Source organism: Lethenteron reissneri, chromosome 31 (genome assembly GCF_015708825.2).
Source record: "Lethenteron reissneri isolate LAM-NWPU_2019-01 chromosome 31, ASM1570882v1, whole genome shotgun sequence".
Taxonomy (NCBI): Eukaryota; Metazoa; Chordata; class Hyperoartia; order Petromyzontiformes; family Petromyzontidae; genus Lethenteron; species Lethenteron reissneri.
In genome coordinates, this window is record NC_083809.1 from 12,121,055 (window position 1) to 12,126,539 (window position 5,485).

A 5,485-nucleotide genomic window follows, 5' to 3' on the forward strand; every position below is an offset into this window, starting at 1 on the left:
ACACGCAACATTTGGTCGTGGGCAATCTCAGCCATGCCAATATGACAGTTGCCCTTGCACATTTAACACGCAGAGTGGCCTTCGCACACATTTGTCCAGATACCATTCAGATGAAGAAAGTATACGGTCAGGAAACATCTCTGCTTTTAAGTGTTTAGTTTGCACTGCTTGTTGTTCTATAGAGAAGGACTACTTTCAGCATATTGGAAATCATCTGAAGAGCAACGAAACTGTCTTTTGTGTATTTGAAGGATGCAACTTGCCCGCCTTGTACGCGAGCTGCCGCATCGCAGGTGCACGCGGTGGCATTTGATGAGAGGCGCGCAAGCCCAGCCGCCAGGCCGCCTTCTGCGCGCACCTTGCAGACACCAGATACATTCGCTGCAGGCACAAGAAGCTGTCCTCTGCGTTCCTCCCCCCCCCCCCCCCAAGACTGCGTGGCTTGCCCTGCTGTGCCGCATGAGCAAACGATTTCCTAACCCCCTCTTCTTTCAACTAGGAAAAAAATCTAATTCAGTTTTTTTTTAAATCTCTGAAAGCGTCGTGCTTGTCTCCAAATGACGCTGGAGCTGCACGGACTTCACACTTTTCGTTCGCCGGCAACTTCGTAGCGTAGCAACGCATCGCGCCCTTGGTCCCCGTGGTCACCAGTCCGTGTGAAGGCCGGGTTAGCCCCAGCCCCCACCCCCAGCCCCCCCCAGCCCCCAGCCCCAGCCCCCACCCCCAGCCACCCCTCACCCCCAGCCCCCACCTCTAGCCCTAGCCCCCACCCTGATCCCCCAGCCCCCACCCTCACCAGGTGAGTCGGCACGGCGGCTCCCCGCGGGGCAGCCCCTTCCAGGGGGAGGGGAGGGCGAGGCCCCCACCCCCCACTGATGGCTCATTAACGTTAAGTGCCCCCCCCCCCATGTCCCATGAGAGACACCACGCGGGTATAACAAACAACAACAATGACGAACACAACATGCACAACAAAAAGAACAAACAACACACAACAACATCAACGCACAACCACAACATCAAAAAACCACAACATCAAACACACAACAACGTCAACATACAACCACAACAAACAACAACAACAGACGACTGCAAAATAATTGGCAACAAATAAAACAACAACTAACCACAAGTCGAGTCGGGTGCTTTAACCAGAGGCTACCCCCCACCGCCCCCCCCCCCACAACCGCCCCCCCCCCACAACCGCCCCCCAACAACCGCCCAGGCCACGTAGCCACAGTCCCTGCTCTCAGGCGTTGTCTGGGCCGGGCCTGGTTACAGTTGCCATGGCAGCCGTCAACTCGATTGGTCCTCACGTCTGAGCAAAGGTGAGGAGGAGAGGAGGGAGGTGTGGATGGGAGGGGGAGGAGGGGGAAGCGATAATATATCACCATCATCACCAACATCACCAACATCATCAGCATCATCACCATCATCAGCATCATCACCATCACCATCATCACCAACATCACCATCATCACCAACATCACCAACATCATCCAACATCACCAGCATCATCAGCATCATCACCATCATCACCATCATCAGCATCATCACCATCATCATTATCAACATCACCATCATCACCATCATCACCAACATCATCAGCATCTTCTTGGTTCTTTCGGTAAAGTCACGTAGAAGGAAAATAATAAAATAATAAAATAAAACATTATAAAATAATTCTCACGACGTTTCGGCCACAACGCAAGCAGCCGTCTTCAGGTGGAGAACAGGTCTGTCAAGTAGACAGAGTCTGAATGGCACGCCCCAGGCTTGGAGCGACTATTTATGCTGGGATGGAGGGGCGAAGAGCGTCTTGACAAAATAATTTGCATATTAAGAGGAATTTAGCATATTTATGGAAAATGCAGATATGCGATTAGTACTACTTGTGAAATGCGTAGGAGGTTTGGCGCGGGGTTTAAAGTCATTATGCCCGTGCATTTTGCAGGATTAGCAGTATCGAAGGGAAGGAGTAAGGTTAGAATTAATAAAGGGAAGGAATGTTAATAATATGGCGCCGGAAATCTTTTTTGTGACCCCAGCAATGTAGGGTGGACCCCCTAATGGAGCATCTTCACCGGTTAGAAACATTTAGGCTGGCCTGCCTACGATCCATCATCGGTTTAACCAGGCTGGATTGTGTGAGGAGCTCACAAATCCTTGAAAGATCTGGAAAAAGTCCCATCGGTGAGCTTCTCCGGCAGGCAAGGCTGCGTTGGCTGGGTCATGTAGCCCGCATGCCCAGCCACCGCATGCCTAAACAGCTTTTATTCGGCCGGATAGAGGGGGCGAAACTGGCGCGGCACGGGTTGGAGAAAAGATGGAGTGATGTGGTACAGGAGGATGTGGAGCTGAGTGGACTTACTTATGACTGCTACCAGCGGTGTCAAGATCGGCCTCTGTGGAGGAGGCTCGTGAAGGAAGCTACTGGGCAGTTGGAGACAGTCGCCCTCCAACAGCAATGGAGGGCGGAGAAGCGATACTCGCAACAACGAGTGGAGCGCCGGGTGGCTAAAGTACAGCAAGTTGGCGCAGTAGGGGGCACAGGTAGTGCATCAGCCGGTGGCACCTGGGTCTGCCCCATGACCTCCTGCCAGCGGGCGTTCGACACTTCACGTGGCCTCAACGTGCACATAGCCTGGCACGAGCGTTGTGGTAACATCACCGCCACTTAGTGGCGAATGGCGGTTGTTGTTGTGAGTGAGTGAGGGTGAGTGCGGGTGAGTTAAAGTGTGGAGAGCGGTAGTGTAGCGGTTAGTGCGCTGCGCGGGTGAGTGAGTGAGGGTGAGTGAGGGTGAGTGAGTGAGGGTGGGTGAGGGTGAGTGAGTGAGGGTGAGTGAGTGGGTGAGGGTGAGTGAGGGTGAGTGAGGGTGAGCGAGTGAGGGTGAGTGAGTGAGGGTGAGTGAGAGTGAGGGTGAGTGGATGAGTGAGTGGGTGAGGGTGAGTGAGGGTGAGTGAGTGAGTGAGGGTGAGTGAGTGAGTGAGTGGGTGAGGGTGAGTGAGTGAGGGTGAATGAGTGAGGGTGAGTGAGTGAGGGTGAGTGAGGGTGAGTGAGTGAGGGTGAGTGAGTGAGTGAGGGTGAGTGAGTGGGGCAGTGAGTGAGAGTGAGTGAGGGTGAGTGGGTGAGGGTGGGTGAGTGAGTGAGCGAGGGTGAGTGAGGAGTGAGTGAGTGAGGGTGAGTGAGTGAGTGAGGGTGAGTTAGTGAGTGAGTGGGTGAGGGTGAGTGAGTGAGGGTGAATGAGTGAGGGTGAGTGAGTGAGGGTGAGTGAGGGTGAGTGAGTGAGGGTGAGTGAGAGTGAGTGAGGGTGAGTGAGTGGGTGAGGGTGAGTGAGTGGGTGAGGGTGAGTGAGGGTGAGTGAGGGTGAGTGAGTGAGGGTGAGTGAGTGCGGGTGAGTGAGTGGGTGAGGGTGAGTGAGGGTGAGTGAGTGAGGGTGAGTGAGTGAGTGGGTAAGGGTGAGTCAGGGTGAGTGAGTGAGGGTGAGTGGGTGAGTGAGGGTGAGTGAGTGGGTGAGGGTGAGTGAGGGTGAGTGAGGGTGAGTGAGTGAGGGTGAGTGAGTGCGGGTGAGTGAGTGGGTGAGGGTGAGTGAGGGTGAGTGAGTGAGGGTGAGTGAGTGAGTGGGTAAGGGTGAGTCAGGGTGAGTGAGTGAGGGTGAGTGGGTGAGTGAGGGTGAGTGAGTGAGAGAGGGTGAGTGAGGGTGAGTGAGTGAGTGAGTGAGGGTGAGTGAGTGAGTGCGTGAGAGTGAGTGAGGGTGAGTGAGTGGGAGAGGGTGAGTCAGGGTGAGTGAGTGAGGGTGAGTGTGAGTGAGGGTGAGTGAGGGTGAGTGAGAATGAGTGAGTGGGTGAGGGTGAGTGAGTGAGGGTGAATGAGTGAGGGTGAGTGAGTGAGGGTGAGTGAGGGTGAGTGAGTGAGGGTGAATGAGAGTGAGTGAGGGTGAGGGTGAGTGAGTGGGTGAGGGTGAGTGAGTGGGTGAGGGTGAGTGAGTGAGGGTGAGTGAGTGAGGGTGAGTGAGTGAGTGAGTGAGGGTGAGTGAGTGAGGGTGAGTTAGTGAGTGAGTGGGTGAGGGTGAGTGAGTGAGGGTGAATGAGTGAGGGTGAGTGAGTGAGGGTGAGTGAGGGTGAGTGAGTGAGGGTGAGTGAGAGTGAGTGAGGGTGAGGGTGAGTGAGTGGGTGAGGGTGAGTGAGGGTGAGTGAGTGCGGGTGAGTGAGTGGGTGAGGGTGAGTGAGGGTGAGTGAGTGAGGGTGAGTGAGTGAGTGGGTAAGGGTGAGTCAGGGTGAGTGAGTGAGGGTGAGTGGGTGAGTGAGGGTGAGTGAGTGAGAGAGGGTGAGTGAGGGTGAGTGAGTGAGTGAGGGTGAGTGAGTGAGTGAGGGTGAGTGAGTGAGTGAGTGCGTGAGAGTGAGTGAGGGTGAGTGAGTGGGAGAGGGTGAGTCAGGGTGAGTGAGTGAGGGTGAGTGAGGGTGAGTGAGGGTGAGTGAGAATGAGTGAGTGAGTGAGGGTGAGTGAGTGGGAGAGGGTGAGTCAGGGTGAGTGAGTGTGAGTGAGGGTGATTGAGGGTGAGTGAGTGTGGTTGAGTGAGTGAGGGTGAGTGAGTGAGGGTGAGTGAGAGAGGGTGAGTGAGTGTGAGTGAGGGTGATTGAGGGTGAGTGAGTGAGGGTGAGTGAGTGAGGGTGAGTGAATGAGTGAGGGTGAGAGAGGGTGAGTGAGTGGGTGAGGGTGAGTGAGTGAGTGAGTGAGGGTGAGTGAGTGAGTGGGTGAGTGAAGGTGAGTGGGTGAAGGTGAGTGAGTGAGGGTGAGTGAGGGTGAGTGAGTGAGTGAGGGTGCGTGAGTGAGTGGGTGAGTGAGGGTGAGTGAGTGAGGGTGAGTGATAGTGAGTGACGGTGAGTGAGTGGGTGAGGGTGAGTGGGTGGGTGAGGGTGAGTGAGAATGAGTGAGTGAGTGAGGGTGAGTGAGTGGGAGAGGGTGAGTCAGGGTGAGTGAGTGTGAGTGAGGGTGATTGAGGGTGAGTGAGTGTGGTTGAGTGAGTGAGGGTGAGTGAGTGAGTGAGGGTGAGTGAGAGAGGGTGAGTGAGTGTGAGTGAGGGTGATTGAGGGTGAGTGAGGGTGAGTGAGTGAGGGTGAGTGAATGAGTGAGGGTGAGAGAGGGTGAGTGAGTGGGTGAGGGTGAGTGAGTGAGTGAGGGTGAGTGAGTGAGTGGGTGAGTGAAGGTGAGTGGGTGAAGGTGAGTGAGTGAGGGTGAGTGAGGGTGAGTGAGTGAGTGAGGGTGCGTGAGTGAGTGGGTGAGTGAGTGAGGGTGAGTGATAGTGAGTGACGGTGAGTGAGTGGGTGAGGGTGAGTGGGTGGGTGAGGGTGAGTGAGTGAGTGAACAGGGGGAGGGGTGTCAAGAGGGGAGGGGGAGGAGGGGTCAATTGGGTAAGGGGGGGATCAAGGGGTGGGGGTGGAGAGGTCACGTGGCTTCCGGTCTGACGTCAGTCTCCATGGTAAC